Raw genomic sequence first — 17058 nt, 5'->3', positions numbered from 1 at the left:
CCAAGGGACTCTCAAGAGTCTTCTCCAACACCACTGTTCAAAAGCATCAATTTTTCAGCACTCAGCTTTCTTCACAGTCCAACTCTCACATCCATACAGGACCACTGAAAAAACCATAGCCTTGACTAGATGGATCTTTGGTTTCTAGCAAATATCAACTTAAATCAGCTATAGATATACATATGTCCCTTCCCTCTTGAACCTCCCTCCGACCTCCCTCCCCATCCCATCCCTCTGGTCGGTATAGAGTCCTGGTTTGAGTTCCCTGAGTCATACAGCAAATTCCCTTTCAATTAAAAAAATAAATAAATAATTTAAAAGTATTATGAAATGTCCTTTTGCCAGGTCACCAAGCTTCTTATCTTGTATCTTCATGGTTCACTTTTGTTCCTCAATAATCTGGTCTTGGACTGTACTTGATTTATTCACAACTAATATCTTGCATTTCTATCTTTGTAACTCGGTCCCCTTTTAAACCTTCCAACACTCAGGGATCTCTGAGAAAGAGAATCCTCAGAAGTCAGGAAAAGTTGGAGCAGTTGAGCAGCTCTCATGGCTTCAGGAATTGTGGTGAACCTACAGGGGGAGGTGACCTGCCCCATTTGCCTGGAGCTTCTGACAGAACCCCTGAGCCTTGACTGTGGCCACAGCTTCTGCCAAGCCTGCATCACTGCAAACAACATGGTGTCCATGAATGACCAAGATGAGGACAGAAGGTACCCTGTGTTCAGAATTAGTTATGAGCCTGGAAACCTAAGGCCTAATAGGCATGTGGCCAACATAGTACAGAGGCTCAGAGAGGTCAAGTTGAACGTAGAGGTGGACCAAGAGAGAAATCTCTGTCTTCGCCATGGAGAGAAACTCATGCTCTTCTGTGAGGAGGACAGGGAAGTCATTTGCTGGCTTTGTGCACGGTCCCAGGAGCACCATGGTCACCACACATTCCTCATGGAAGATGTTGCCCAGGACTATCAGGTAAGAGAGCGGAATGGAGGAAAGACAGGTCATGAAGTGCTACTTGAGGGGAAATCTGCACTTTGCATTGGACTTTGTTTACCTGGTCACCATGGACTTGAGGCCTGTGATCTCTTTTCATCCTATGCCCACGCTCTGATGTGTGAGGGATGTTTCTGTAAATTCCCCCAATTACAAAGTAATGATCCTACACACAGACTTTTAGTCAGAAATAGGTGGAGATCTGATGCCCAAAGAAGCTCTCATGATGACTTTGAACAGGAGGGTAATGAGGACACTGGGTGGATTGAGACGTGTGGTTTCCCTGCTGCAGGATCAGGTTTCTCTAGAACAAAGAGAACCAAAGAGAATGCTGACTCCTATCTCTTGAGTCTTAAGAATACATTCCCCACCTCAGGTTTTCTCCCAGGTCATAGATTCTAATAGCTGTTCTCTACAATTTTTGTAAAGTGGATTCTCTTTGGAAATCAGCCTCACTTCTCTCTCATTTATCCTCTATAGTGATGCTGAGAAAGCCCATAACTTGACTCTGCGTAGTTCTTTTCTCACAGAAGAAACTCCAGGAAGCTCTAGAGAAGCTGAGGGAGAAGCAGCTGGAAGCTGAGGAGTTGGAAGTTAAAGTCAGAGCAGACATTGCTGCCTGGAAGGTAGGAGAAGGCACTTCCTGAGGGATTTAGACAGATGTTTTGGACAGTATCTTGGGTGGTCACAAGTAGCGGCCTTCCTCTTTGTTCCCTGACAGTTGTCATTTGATTAGTCCTTTCCTTGATCCTACCTCTGATGCTGCTGCTGCTGCTGCTGCTGCTGCTGCTAAGTCGCTTTAGTCGTGTCCAACTCTGTGAGACCCCATGGACTGCAGCCTACCAGGCTCCTCCGTACATGGGATTTCCAGGCAAGAGTACTGGAGTGGGGTGCCATTGCCTTCTCCATATCCCTGATAGGGGTGGTGCTAAAAAGGGAACATATCACAGATGAACATAGATACTGGAAGGGAGGTATTTATACAGAGGGCATCTCTCATGAGGATAACACGGGGAACTTCAGATTCCATTCCTGTCATGTGTTTTGTCCTTGACTCTTCTGATTGAGACATTTGGCAATGGCTCATGGCTCTGTCCTGGCTTCCCTGGTAGCTCAGCTGTTAAAGAGTCTGCCTTCAATGCAGGAGACCCCGGTTCGATTCCTTGGTTGGGAAGATCCCCTGAGTTGTGTCTGACTTTGCAACCTCATGGACTATACCCCACCAGGCTCCTCTGTCCATGGAATTCTCCAGGCAAGAATACTGGAGTGGGCTGTCATTTCCTTCTCCAAAAGTCAATATAGGTGGAGTAAATAGAATTGGAGAAAGACACAGACCAGATTCTGATGACAAGGTTGGAGCTTCAAAATTAAGCACTGATTAAAGTTGTAACTATATCCACAAAATTTTCTATTTATTGCAATTTTATTTAATTTTTGTCATATACAAGAAAAGAGCAGAGAGACTTTGTTTTTGTTTTTTGGGTGTGGACCCAGCTGTTGTACTAGTTTTTGGTAATATGGAAATAAGTCTAATACTAAAGACACCAAATATACTGATAAATATCTGCTCAAAGAAAACAACACCTCTGATGATTAAGAGGATTAGATGGCTACAAACTGTTAAGCACTTGAACAAAACTGACTCAGTACAAACTAAAGTGCAGATAAATGCTCTAGTTTTCAGAAAGTGATTGAGTGCTTATTGGTAACATTATGAAAATGGGATACAAGAGAGGAGACAGTTTGGTTGCTGAATAGTAAGTTACATATTAGACATCATAAATTACTGATTCTTGTGACTCATTTTTTACTGAATAGATTAATAAGCATTTAAGAGACAAAGATTGCCGGGAGAAATATCAAGAACCTCAGATATGCAGATGACATCACCCTATGGCAGAAAGTGAAGAGGAACTAAAAAGCCTCTTGATGAAGGTGAAAGAGGAGAGTGAAAACATTGGCTTAAAGCTCAACGTTCAGAAAACTAAGATCAAGGCATCTGGTCCCATCATTTCATGGGAAATAGGTGGGGAAACAGTGGAAACAGTGTCAGACTTTTTTTGGGGGGGCTCCAAAATCACTGCAGATGGTGATTGCAGCCAGGAAATTAAAAGACGCTTACTCCTTGGAAGGAAAGTTATGACCAACCTAGATAGCATATTCAAAACCAAAGACATTACTTTGTCAACAAAGTTCCGTCTTCAAGGCTATGGTTTTTCCCGTGGTCATGTATTGATGTGAGAGTTGGACTGTGAAGAAAGCTTAGTGCCAAAGAATTGATGCTTTTGAACTGTGGTATTGGAGAAAGACTCTTGAGGGTCCCTAGAGGGTCTGCAAGGAGATCCAACCACTCCATTCTGAAGGAGATTAGTCCTGGGTGTTTCAATGTAAGGACTGATGTTGAAGCTAAAACTCCAATACTTTGGCCACCTCATGTGAAGAGTTGACTCATTGGAAAAGACTCTGATGCTGGGAGGGATTGGGGGCAGGAGGAGAAGGGGACGACAGAGGATGAGATGGCTGGATGGCATCACTGACTCGATGGTCGTGAGTCTGAGTGAACTTCAGGAGTTGGTGATGGACAGGGAGGCCTGGCGTGCTGCAATTCATGGGGTCACGAAGAGTCGGTTATGACTGAGCGACTGAACTGAACTGAACTGAAGAGACAAAATTGAGTAAAAGTAAACATTTGGAAATCAACTGCCCGTGTGTATGCTGAACTTAAGGGAGTGAAAGAGATCACTGATAGTGTGTAAAATGACGCTAGAGAGACATGAAAAACACATACATTAATACATTTGTTTACTTCCAGCCTCATAAAAACCGTGTTAATAGCGTGAAGAATATTAGGATTATGTATTCCTCTTTGGTTCTCCAAAGCCTGACTTCAAGCTTGGCAAATAATAGTATAACACTTGATACTTTTGTTGAATAAATTAAAGAAACATTAAATATTCAAATAGCCTCATGGGCCATTTTATGCCTTTGCAGGAAAGTGAATATGTTGGTTTTTTATGTTCTCTCATCAGCACATACTAAAAGCCTTCTGCTTTTACAAGTGTCAAAGCTATTTTACCTTTGTTGAAAATGTGACAGCATCACAAGAGTCTTCTAGAATGATTGGCCTCGCTCTTGTCTTTACTTTTGCTTTCACATTGAGACCATCCTATTCACACCATCAGGGGCTGGTGGGGTTGTAATGAAGATTTGTAAGTGGGAGGACCTATTACTTCTTGACTCATGTTTTTTTCCTCACTAGGATGTGAACAACATCATGAAAAGGTACGTGTGGGAGACCAGAGATAGTCCATTTATGGAATAAAAATAATTAAAATCACTGACTAGATTTATCTGGTGGCCAATTAGAGGGAAACAATGCTCAAGGCAGAAAAAGTGGTATATAGATTTGCCTTCAATTTCTGTTCACAAATCAAGGCTAAATTTTTCCTAATGATTAAGAATGGACCAACTTCTACCATAGATAATTGTGGTCATTGAAAGTCACAGAGTTTAGTCAGTAGCCATAATAGGAATAAGACGTTGCAATGACAGACTCCTGTGACCTCAAATATTTAATTCACACTTGGTGTCCTTATGCAACTCAGCTTTCATATTTAGTAGGTGCTTGAATTACCTTGGGAGAGTCATGTCTTCTTTATCAGCCAAGCACCCAAATTGGAGAGAACTCCTTTATATTTGAATTTTTCCTTGAGTATAGAAGAGACTTGGCCCTTCTATACCTTTCTGATTAGATTTCCAAAAACAGACTTGAATATCAAAGACTATTATGGCTGTGCTACAAACAATTGACCCATCTTGCTCATATACTCTACAAGGCAGAATGGAAAGTTAGCATCCTTGTGTTTAAATTTGCACATGTACATGGTAGCATCAAGATTTTTACAAACATAAAATTTAAACCACTGTTGCTTTAATATTCCTAATGTCCTATTTCTCAAGGGTTTGTCATTATTCCCAGAGAACCTGAGATCTCAGGGTGTTCTGAGAGCCTGTGTATTGGGGAGCAGACCTTGAAGATCTGGGGACTCTCTAGACAGTGTTCTCATACCTGGTATGTCTCAAACACCTGGGAGCCAGGTCCTGCTACCTAATGTTCTGACACCTCCCTGGAACATGTATCTATGCAGGGATTTTTTCACAAATTAATTTTTTATAGTACCAAAATATTATTTCAAATAATTTAATGTGCTTTCTAGGAGCTAGAGAGGGAGAAGTTAATGATTTCACTAAAGAAGGAAGAAACTGTCCTTCTGACAGGTCAGTACAGTCCCAGGTCACATGGAGGGTAACTAGGAAGGTGGACATTAGCACATTCCTTCTGGTGCCAAAGTCATGTGTCCAGTCTCTCCTTTCCCAAGATAGTTCAAGTGCATCAGTGGAGTGAAAGTCAGTGGTTTTAGAGGAACAAGAAGTCAGTCGTGTGGGGGTCAATCTTTTCCTTCCCTAGGAGTGAAAACTTAACCCTGAAGAAGCCCAGAACACTCCCCAAGGGACAAAGGAGAATGTGTTCAGTTCTTGATCTGACAGATGTACAGCGAGTGAATAATGGTGAGGAGTGCTACCTAAGTGGGTGTCTGTGGAATTCTTGTGATGGGGGTAAAATGGGGAGGAGCCTCCAATTTCTAGATGTGGATAGAGACAGCAAAGCCCAAATACTTTCTGCTGATGATGTGGTCATATTTATGGGAAGTGACCAAGTGTTTGTTCATTTCTCTTTCGTCAGTTCAGTACCTCACCACAGCCCTTCCCCTAATCTGGAAAAAATAGATTTCAGAGCTGACTCCCTTGTTTATATGTAACATTATGGTTTATTATTATTATTTCAGGGCTGACAGATGTGCAACGCTACTGGGGTAAGGAAACATCACAATGTTATCAAGCCACCCTATTTTCATCACCTTTTAGACTTTTTCATTTTCTATTACGTCTCATATTTTAAGATGTCCATTTCCACTCCCAATACACACACGCACACACTACCTTTCCATTCAAGTTATTTTAAAGATCCCTTTTACAGTGTTACAAATAAACCTACATCATAGCCCTAATCCAACTCTGTACTTTTCCCACAGTTCTCATGTTCCTGAATCTTCTTGCTAGGACCTTGCCATTTCTGAGGACCAGAAGCAATTGAGATATGTGTGTGATTTGGAACCAAACAATATATATAAGAATGATGATTTTGAAGATCATGGTGTCCTGGGATCCCCAGTTATCACACCACAGAAATATCACTGGGAGGCAGATGTGTCAGAAAAACCTGCCTGGATCCTGGGAGTATATGGTAGAAAACAGCATGGATATAAGATGAAGTTTCTATTTGAAAACAAGGGAAATTGTCAATATGTATATTGGAGATATCAACCTAAATATAGCTACTGGATTAGAGGGTTAAAAAGAATATGTTCAGTTTGAATATGATGCTTTTGATGAGTCTTCTTCCTCAGGTCCCTTGATCTTAACCCTCTCCCTGAGTATTCCTCCCCATTGTATTGCGGTTTTCCTAGACTGTAATACTGATGTCTTATTTGTCAATGTCACAAACCAAGGAATTCTCATCTATAAACTCTCTTCATGTTCCTTTACTCAGAAAATGTTTCCATATTTCAATCCTGGGAAATGTAATGCTCCCATAACTCTGTGATGGCCAAACTCTTGAACTTTCTTAGATTCACACTCACTTCTTTGTAGTGTCTCTTGACATATGTGCATCTAAGACACCTTGGCTTATCTACTGTTGCCCCACCCCTCCGTCTTGTTCAATTTAAATGTCCTTAATTCATCAAAGGCTTCCTTGGTGACTCATTGGTAAGAATCTGCCTACCAATGCAGGAGACCTTCAATGCAGGTGGGTTCAATCCCTGGGTCGAGTAGATCCCCTAGAGAATGAAAGGACTACCCACTCCAGTATTCTTGTCTGGGAAATCCCATGGACAGAGGAGGCTGGTGGGCTACAGTTCATGAGGTCACAAAGAGTCAGACATGAGGTAGAGACTAAATAACAACAACAACAATTCATCAATAGGGTGTAAGACTTGTTTTGTCGTATTTTCCCAATATCATTTTTGCATTACAAGAACATTTTAATTCACCATTCCCTTATCCTAAGGAAAAATGACTGCCTCATAAAGGGATGTCTGCCTCATAAAGAAAGAATAGTATTGAAGGAATGTCTCTGCCAAATTTTTACAATCTCATTTCCTCTGCCACTGACTGCTAAGAAGAAGGAAAGCTTTTCAACAACTTTTGCACACTGTCAAACACCTAGTTTAGGAGTAATTCTCTAAAGAATGAGTGCTGAACAGTGTCTCTGTTTATCCATGATGTCCCTTATTCATCAAGGAATTAAGGAGAAAATATCATAAATGATACGTACTAAGAGAGGAAGTTTTGTATCCAGAGTATTTGAGTTCAAGACCTGTCTCTCTACACATTAGCAGTATAATCTTGAATAACATCCCTAAACACTGTGCTTATTTTCTTAAAGTAATCTTGATATAAAAAATTGAACCATACATAAGATCACTGTGAGAAGATAAATGTTACTAAATGTAAAGCATCTAAGTGTCTCTGCTTAAATATTTGATCTATTAATTAATGAAAAATAAAACCTTTGTCAGTGTCCTATTAAACAGGTTTGTGCTTTCAGGGCATACTGTTTCGTTTTATTTTTTATTGACCTCTCTTTTTCCATATCCTAGACACTTTTGTGCCTCTGTCCAGACTACTCCAACCAGCTCTCCTTGTCAAAGATTGTTAGAATTTTATTATAGTTTTTGTGTTTCTACACACTGGCTCTTAGCAAGTAAACTAGATTCTGTGATACTCCGGATCTCATTTGTAAGGGAAAAAAAATTATAAAAAATTTACCTGATTAGTATTGTGAAAGTTAAACAATACAATGTTTGAAACAACACCTGTAATTTCTAACACATAAGGGAGTAGTCCCATAGGGTGTCTGTTCTTTCTTCGGTTCCCTTTCACTGTGACTGAAATCATAAGAATATATGTTGACTTTTAAAATTATTTCCATTTCTATGTTTTAAGAAACCTAATGCACTGATTAAGACATTATACTTTTCTTTCAATCTTACCTAATTTTTAAATAAATCTTTCTCTGTATAAATAGCATTTCTTCTTTCTTTTTTTTTTTGGCAACACCAAGAGACACATGGCATCTTTGTTTCCAGAGCAGGAATCAAACTGGCATTCCCCCTCCAGTGGAAATGCCAAATCTTAAGCACTGGACTCCCAGGGAAGTCCCACCTTTTCTTATTTTTAAAAACTTTTTGCAGTAAATCTGTCTCATTGAAATTGAATTTTGATTTGTCACTTTGCCAATTTTTAAAATTTATCATTCCCAGTGATATGTTAAGACTCAGAAGCATAATTGTGGGATTTGTCACCGGTTTTGTGGCTAAGTGTTGTCTGCTCTGATCAGACTTACTATTGCAATAAGGTGAAAGCTGTCAGAAAGAAAAGTCTGTTGTTTTCTTTCATTGAGATAGGAGGGATTATTCCTGCAGTGGATATCCATCCAGGGCTTGGTGGGATCCCCATGTCTTTTGGAATTTTTATGCCTACCTCTTTCAACAGAGTCAGAGTTTTAAAATAAAATGTGGATTTTTGGTGAAGAAGTATCTGCTTTGTCCCTGCTTATTCCCAAGAATTCTCTACTTCTTTACCTTTGGAAGCCCTTTGGTGAGTCAAGGATTTCCAAGGAGGATTTTCCAGTTTCTACATGTATGTGCACACATACATACATGTCTTGGGACTTATTTATGGAAACTGAAGGAAACTGATCTTCTAACTTTTTCCTTTGACCTCTGTCTTCCTGTCACCCCATTGCTATGATGACTGAGGCTCTGACTCACTAGTAAAAATCATACTCTTGGTTTATTGACACATGACTCTCTAGGGAAACTGACATCTTTTTATTAACTGGAATAGCTGATCCTCCAGTTCAGGATGAAGTACCTAGTTATGAGAGTATGAAAACTTAAATTTTTATATAAAGTACAATAGAAAATATCTGCACACTGAAAGACTTTCACTTTCTAAGGGGGGTTCCTGGTCCCAGAAGTAAAGCTCTCTGCTGAAAATAATGTGAAATCTATACATTGCTCTCAATTATAGGGTCTCTTCTCAGTAAAGGGACTAATAAGGTTTTCGGAATCTCTTCAAATATTGGTGCTGTGAAAACTGGACAGCTACACACCATATACGTAAGTAAACTAAGAACAGATTAAAGACCTAAATGTATGTCCTCAGTTCAGTTCAGTTCAGTCCAGTCACTTAGTCATATCCGACTCTTTGTGACCCCATGAATCACAGCATGCCAGGCCTCCCTGTCCATCACCAACTCCCGGAGGTCACTCAAACTCATGTTCATTGAGTTGGTGATGCCATCCAACCATCTCATCCTCTGTCGTCCCCTTCTCCTCCTGCCCCTAATCCCTCCCAGCATCAGGGTCTTTTCCAATGAGTCAACTCTTCGCATCAGGTGGCCAAAGTATTGGAGTTTCAGCTTCAACATCAGTCCTTCCAGTGAACATCAAGGACTGATCTCCTTTAGCATGCACAGGTTGGATCTCCTTGCAGTCCAAGGGACCCTCAAGAGTCTTCTCCAACACCACAGTTCAAAACATCAATTCTTCGGTGTTCAGCTTTCTTCAGAGTCCAACTCTCACATCCATACATGACCACTGGGAAAACCATAGCCTTGACTAGACGGACCTTTGTTGGCAAAGTAATGTCTCTGCTTTTCAATATGCTATCTAGGTTGGTCATAACTTTCCTTCCAAGGAGTAAACATCTTTTAATTTCCTGGCTGCAGTCACCATCTGCAGCGATTTTGGAGCCCCAGAAAATAAAGTCTGACACTGTTTCCACTCTTTCCCCATCTATTTCCCATGAAGTTATGGGACCAGATGCCATGATCTTCGTTTTCTGAATGTTGAGCTTTAAGCCAGCGTTTTCACTCTCCTCTTTCACTTTCATCAAGAGGCCTTTTAGTTCCTCTTCATTTTCTGCCATAAGGGTGGTGTCATCTGCATATCTGAGGTTATTGATATTTCTCCCAGCAATCTTGATTCCAACTTGTGCTTCTTCCAGCCCAGCATTTCTCATGATGTACTCTTCATATAAGTTAAATAAGCAGGGTGACAATATACAGCCTTGACGTACTCCTTTTCCTATTTAAAACCAGTCTTTTGTTCCATGTCCAGTTCTAACTGTTGCTTCCTGACCTGCATATAGGTTTCTCAAGAGGTAGGTGAGGTGGTTCTAAAACCATATAACTCCTAGAAGAAAACATACCAGTTCACTCTTTGACAGAAAGCACAGCAATGTATTTTTGAATCTATCTCCTAAGGCAAAAAAACTGAAAGCAAAACCAAACCAAAGAGACCTAATGAAACTTAAAAGCTTTTGCACAGCAAAGGAAGCTATCCACAAAGCAAAAAGGCAACCAACTGACAGGGGGAAAATTTTTGCAAATGATATGAGCAATAAAGGATTAATGTCCAAAATTTAGAAACAGTTCATACAACTCAATATATTAAAAAAAAATAAACAAACAAAAAAAAAACAATTTAAAAATGAGAAGAAGCCCTGAAAAGATATCTTCTGCCAAAGAATACACAACATTCGACAGGCACATGAAAAAATGTTCAGCGTTGCTAATCATCAGAGAAAAGCAAATCACACCTGCCATGAGATAACATCTCACACCTTTCAAAATTCTTATCATCAAAAAGACCACAAATAACAAATATTGGTGAGTTTATGGCAAAAAGGGAGTTCTAGCATAGTGTGGGTGAGATTTTTAGATTGGTGCAGTCCCTATGAAAACAATATGGAAATTTCTCTAAAAACTGAAAGTACAAATAGCATATGATTTAGCAATTTCACTCTTAGATGTACATCTGAAGAAAGCAAAACAGAAACAAAAATTTGAAAAGATACCTGTGCCCCAACATTCATGGCAGCATTATCTACATAAAGAAGATACAGAAGCAATCTGTGTCCATATAGATGAATGGGTAAAAAAGTTGTGGTAAGTATACAAAATGGAATATTAGCCCCACAAAAAAAGAAAGAAATTCTTTCACTTGCAATGAATGTATGGATCTAAAATGCATTATGCTTAATGAAGTAAGTCAGACTGAGGAAATCAAGTACCCTAGATTGATACTTACATGTGGAATCTAAAAAAATAAAACAAAGTTATGAAACAAAACAGAAACAGATTCACAGATATAGGAAACAAATTAGTGCTTGCAACTGGGGAAAAGTAAGTGAGGAGAAACAAGATACGTATGAGTATAAGAGAAGGAAACTTCTATGCCTAAAATAAAAAAGCTATAAGAATATATTATATAACATTACTTAGAAATAACTTTAAAAGAAGTATTTCTACAAATATACTGAATCATTAGGTTTTACACCTGAAACTAATATCATATTACATATCAGTTAAGTTCAGTTTATTCGCTCAGTCATGTCTGACTCTGCGACCCCATGAATCGCAGCACCCCAGGCCTCCCTGTCCATTACCAACTCCCGGAGTTAACCCAGACTCACGTCCATTGAGTCAGTGATGCCATCCAGCCATCTCATCCTCTGCCGTTCCCTTCTCCTCCTGCCCACAATCCCTCCCAGCATCAGAGTCTTTTCCAATGAGTCAACTCTTCGCATCAGGTGGCCAAAGTACTGGAGTTTCAGCTTTAGCATCATTCCTTCCAAAGAAATCCCAGGGCTGACCTCCTTCAGAATGGACTGGTTGGATCTCATTGGAGTCCAAGGGACCCTCAAGAGTCTTCTCCAACACCACAGTTCAAAAGCATCAATTCTTCGGCGCTCAGCCTTCTTCACAGTCCAACTCTCACATCCATATATGACCATAGGAAAACCATAGCTTTGACTAGACGAACCTTTGTTGGCAAAGTAATGCCTCTACTTTTGAATATGCTATCTAGGTTGGTCATAACTTTCCTTCCAAGGAGTAAGCGTCTTTGAATTTCATGGCTGCAGTCACCATCTGCAGTGATTTTGGAGCCCCCCAAAATAAAGTCTGACACTGTTTCCACTGTTTCCCCATCTATTTCCCATGAAGTGATGGGACCAGATGCCATGATCTTCGTTTTCTGAATGTTGAGTTTAAGCCAACTTTTTCACTCTCCACTTTCACTTTCATCAAGAGGCTTTTGAGTTCCTCTTCACTTTCTGCCAGAAGGGTGGTGTCATCTGCATATCTGAGGTTATTGATATTTCTCCCGGCAATCTTGATTCCAGCTTGTGCTTCTTCCAGTCCAACGTTTCTCATGATGTACTCTGCATATAAGTTAAATAAGCAGGGTGACAATATACAGCCTTGACGTACTCCTTTTCCTATTTGGAACCAGTCTGTTGTTCCATGTCCAGTTCTAAGTGTTGCTTCCTAACCTGCATACAAATTTCTCAAGAGGCAGATCAGGTGGTCTGGTATTTCCATCTCTTTCAGAATTTTCCACAGTTTATTGTGATCCACACAGTCAAAGGCTTTGGCATAGTCAATAAAGCAGAAATAGATGTTTTTCTGGAACTCTCTTGCTTTTTCCATGATCCAGTGGATGTTGGCAATTTGATCTCTGGTTCCTCTGCCTTTTCTAAAACGAGCTTAAACATCAGCAAGTTCACAGTTCACATATTGCTGAAGCCTGGCTTGGAGAATTTGAGCATTACTTTACATTACTTTACTGGATCTTCACTACCCATATAATCACGATGGTGTGATCACTGACCTAGAGCCAGAAATCCTGGAATGTGAAGTCAAGTGGGCCTTAGAAAGCATCACTATGAACAATGCTGGTGGAGGTGATGGAATTCCAGTTGAGCTATTTCAAATCCTGAAAGATGATGCTGTGAAAGTGCTGCACTCAATATGCCAGCAAGTTTGGAAAACTCAGCAGTGGCCACAGGACTGGAAAAGATCAGTTTTCATTCCAATCCCAAAGAAAGGCAATGCCAAAGAATGCTCAAACTACCACACAATTGCACTCATCTCACACGCTAGTAAAGTAATGCTCAAAATTACATATCAATTATACCTCAATAAAAATCTTTTAGTGTATTATAAAATAATTATCATTGTGAAAAATCTTTTCTTATCAATTTCATAGCTGCCAGGCCCTACTTTATAATCACAATAGCCTCTTTAACTGAATATACTAATTAAAAGTTGATTTAACATCCTATCCTAATTTTGCAGTAGTCTTATTTCTTAAAAAATCCTTTTCTCTCTATGCCCAATTTCAAAAAATTATTGTTTAAGGCACTGCAGGAATAGTCAGGAGTATTTTGTGGAATTTCTCAACAATATTGAAGGCAAACTTTGTTTCTCCTGGCTCACATCCCCCTTTCTAGAGGGCTCATAAACATGGCCATCCTGGAATGAAGATGAGACCACTCTCCTCCCCTGGTGTGAAGGGAAGAGGGAATGTCCCTGGCACTGGTTATTCATGCAAGCCTTGATTGGATCCCTATGTCCTGTCTTTTAGAATTATGAACAAATCATATTTCTTGAGTAAATAACATGAGTTGATTGATTTTTAGGGTCATATATATTTTGAGTCATAAACAGTCAGATTATTTTCAGAGTGGTTGTCTCAGTTTTTATTCTCATGAAAGGAGAAAGAGATAACTTTGTATATGGTGGTTAATGCAGAGCTATGCAAATGTGACTTTGAATATAGACTATTTTTGATCTGAAAATCTTGTTGACTTTTGGAAGGGACTAGAAAGCTCAGCATGTGTGAGTGTGTTAATGTGGCCTGCAAGGGAGGAGGGTAAAATTTATTGTGAGGACCAAAGGTGATGAGTTTCACTGTTCAAGGACCTCTCTTCTCTCTAATCCTTCTTCCTCTCTCTTGCCTCCCACAAATTCCATATTTCTCCTTTTACTCTCCAGTCCCTTTGAATGTCTAATCTGACCCTTCTTCCTGGACCCTAGAGAACTAAAGGATTCCCTCCAGAAGAGTCTGTGTGTGATATTTGTATGAGATATATGTGCCTCTGGAATGTGAAGAAAGAATTCTTTCTGCTGGTAGAGGATGTAGATGCTGGCTCTTTATCAGGATCTCATCTCTTTAACATCCAAGAACTCCCTTTCTTCAAAAACTCAAACTCCTACTTATGTATTTCTGGGGAGACTGATATATAGCAGACTTGGATTGTAAAGTCTTGTTTCAATCTATAATTTGAAAATGGTGGCTATATAGGTATCATGTGTTTCTGAGGTTGTTTGGTGATATTATCAAAAATACACTTGGAAAATATAGGAGGAAATCTGAACCTCGAAAAATTGTGAAAATGTAGGGGTAGGTGAGATCAATGTCCTGGGAACCTCCTCTGACATATTAGATTTATGGTAAGAAGAAGCCAGTAAAGAAATCACAGTGGTGAGGTATAGAAAACACGGGCCAATGGGAAACCTGAATGATCCAAGCTCCTTTTCCCACCACCCAAAATCTGTGTCCAGAGCCAACTACATTGCTAGCAATTACATTACAGGTTATTGAAGAACCAGAGAATAATAAATTCTCCTTCAAGCTGTTTCCCCCTCTAACCTATACAGTTCTTGTTGGAGAGGAATCTAATGAAAGATTTGTCACTTTGGGTCTTTGACTTCTAACTGTTTCTGGTCTAAAAAAACCCTAAAGTATAGGAAACAGTCGTTAGAGTTTGACCATATAGATAAACTAGACTAAGGTAAGTATCTGAGTAAACCTTTGGAACAAAACAGGGAAGATATTAAAATTGGTTAGTTAAGTTTTCTTCAAAGAAATTCATGTAAATGTTCATTGTAAGGCTAGTGAAGAGAAAAAGAGAGCAAGCTGGGCAGTCAGGCAAGAAAAGGAAATTTATTAGAAGGAAAAGAGAAGGTGACTGGCTCTTAAGGAGAACCAGTGTTCTCCCTTTCTGACTGAGTCCTTCTTATACCCTATCAGTGAAAAATTCTCTGAAGGGATGATCACGTAGTGGAGATCTGGAATCTGGTGGTCTCGCAGCTTTGAGAAGATAGGTGCCAGTGAGATAACAGGATGCTGTTTGGGCAATTTGGTCAGTCTTACAGATCACTGTGGTTTATTCTTTGTTTGCGAGGTCGACATAACGAGCCATCTTATCAATGAGACCCCATGTGGGCCCTATCACTCCTGCCTTTTTGATTTAGGATAAGGGCTAAAGGTCAATCTTCTGTAACTGCTTCCTGCGGGACAGGGGCAGGAAACGGGGTGGGGTGGGGGGGCGTGTAAAATAAGAAAAGGCTGAAATGCAGGTCATGGGGATTTGTGTGGAGTCAAAGTTTTTGATAATCTGAGTGAGTTAGAAGTAGCTCGTGGATAGTTCGGTTGGCGAAGGCTTGTAAGCGGTCCTGAAGAAATTTTGAAAAAAGACCCAATGAACATGGGCTGAAAGTTAGAATAGGGGTAAGTAGAAAGAGAGAGCCAAGAAAAGGTAGGACCCAGGGCATCCAATTCCAATTGCTTAACCAGTTTTCCCATGAATTACTGAGGTATTGGCATATTCTCGAGGCCTTGTTTGTTAGATTTCTTGCTGCTTCCTTTACAACGCCTGATTTACTGGCATAGAAACAACAGACTTCCTCCAAAAATAGGCATCAGATCAGATCAGTCGCTCAGTCGTGTCCAACTCTTTGTGACCCCATGAATCGCAGCACGCCAGGCCTCCCTGTCCATCACCAACTCCCGGAGTTAACTGAGACTCACGTCCATCGAGTCAGTGATGCCATCCAGCCATCTCATCCTCTGTCATCCCCTTCTCCTCCTGCCCCTAATCCCTCCCAGCATCAGAGTCTTTTCCAATGAGTCAACTCTTCGCATCAGGTGGCCAAAGTACTGGAGTTTCAGCTTTAGCATCATTCCTTCCAAAGAAATCCCAGGGCTGATCTTCAGAATGGACTGGTTGGATCTCCTTGCAGTCCAAGGGACTCTCAAGAGTCTTCTCCAACACCACAGTTCAAAAGCATCAATTCTTCGGTGCTCAGCCTTCTTCACAGTCCAACTCTCACATCCATATATGACCACAGGAAAAACCATAGCCTTGACTAGATGAACCTTTGTTGGCAAAGTGACGTCTCTGCTTTTGAATATGCTATCTAGGTTGGTCATAACTTTCCTTCCAAGGAGTAAACGTCTTTGAATTTCATGGCTGCAGTCACTATCTGCAGTGATTTTGGAGCCCAGAAAAATAAAGTCTGACACTGTTTCCACTGTTTCCCCATCTATTTCCTATGAAGTGATGGGACCGGATACCATCATCTTCGTTTTCTGAATGTTGAGCTTTAAGCCAACTTTTTCATTCTCCACTTTCACTTTCATCAAGAGACTTTTGAGTTCCTCTTCACTTTCTGCCATAAGGGTGGTGTCATCTGCATATCCGAGGTTCTTGATATTTCTCCCGGCAATCTTGATTCCAGCTTGTGTTTCTTCCAGTCCAGAATTTCTCATGACGTACTCTGCATATAAGTTAAATAAACAGGGTGACAATATACAGCCTTGATGAACTCCTTTTCCTATTTGGAACTAGTCTGTTGTTCCATGTCCAGTTCTAACTGTTGCTTCCTGACCTGCACACAAATTTCTCAAGGGGCAGGTCAGGTGGTCTGGTATTCCCATCTCTTTCAGAATTTTCCACAGTTTATTGTGTTCCAGACAGTCAAAGGTTTTGGCATAGTCAATAATGCAGAAGCACATATTTTTCTGGAACTCTCTTGTTTTTTCCATGATCCAGCGGATGTTGGCAATTTGATCTCTGGTTCCTCTGCCTTTTCTAAACCCAGCTTGAACATCAGGAAGTTCACGGTTCACATATTGCTGAAGCCTGGCTTGGAGAATTTTGAGCATTACTTTACTAGCTTGTGAGATGAGTGCAATTGTGGGGTAGTTTGAGCATTCTTTGGCATTGCCTTTCTTTGGGATTGGAATGAAAACTGATCTTTTCCAGTCCTGTGGCCACTGCTGAGTTTTCCAAACTTGCTGG

The 17058-nt window shown here is 40.3% G+C and overlaps 1 pseudogene across 1 annotated transcript; it reads left to right on the top strand.

The window, feature by feature from the left end:
- The first annotated feature begins 417 nt into the window (after nucleotides 1–417).
- On the top strand, nucleotides 418–7649 carry LOC147357951 (tripartite motif-containing protein 5-like; annotated as a pseudogene). Its single transcript, XR_015141402.1, has 4 exons — nucleotides 418–975; nucleotides 1527–1635; nucleotides 4256–4278; nucleotides 6118–7649. The product of XR_015141402.1 is annotated as a tripartite motif-containing protein 5-like (transcript).
- Nucleotides 7650–17058: the final 9409 nt, after the last annotated feature.

This window comes from Bos grunniens, chromosome 15 (genome assembly GCF_055505025.1).
Source record: "Bos grunniens cultivar Pamir isolate PY7600 chromosome 15, Bosgru_T2T1.0, whole genome shotgun sequence".
NCBI lineage: Eukaryota > Metazoa > Chordata > Mammalia > Artiodactyla > Bovidae > Bos > Bos grunniens.
The sequence above is the reverse complement of the archived record's forward strand: the minus strand, read 5'-3'. Positions and strand labels throughout refer to the sequence as shown.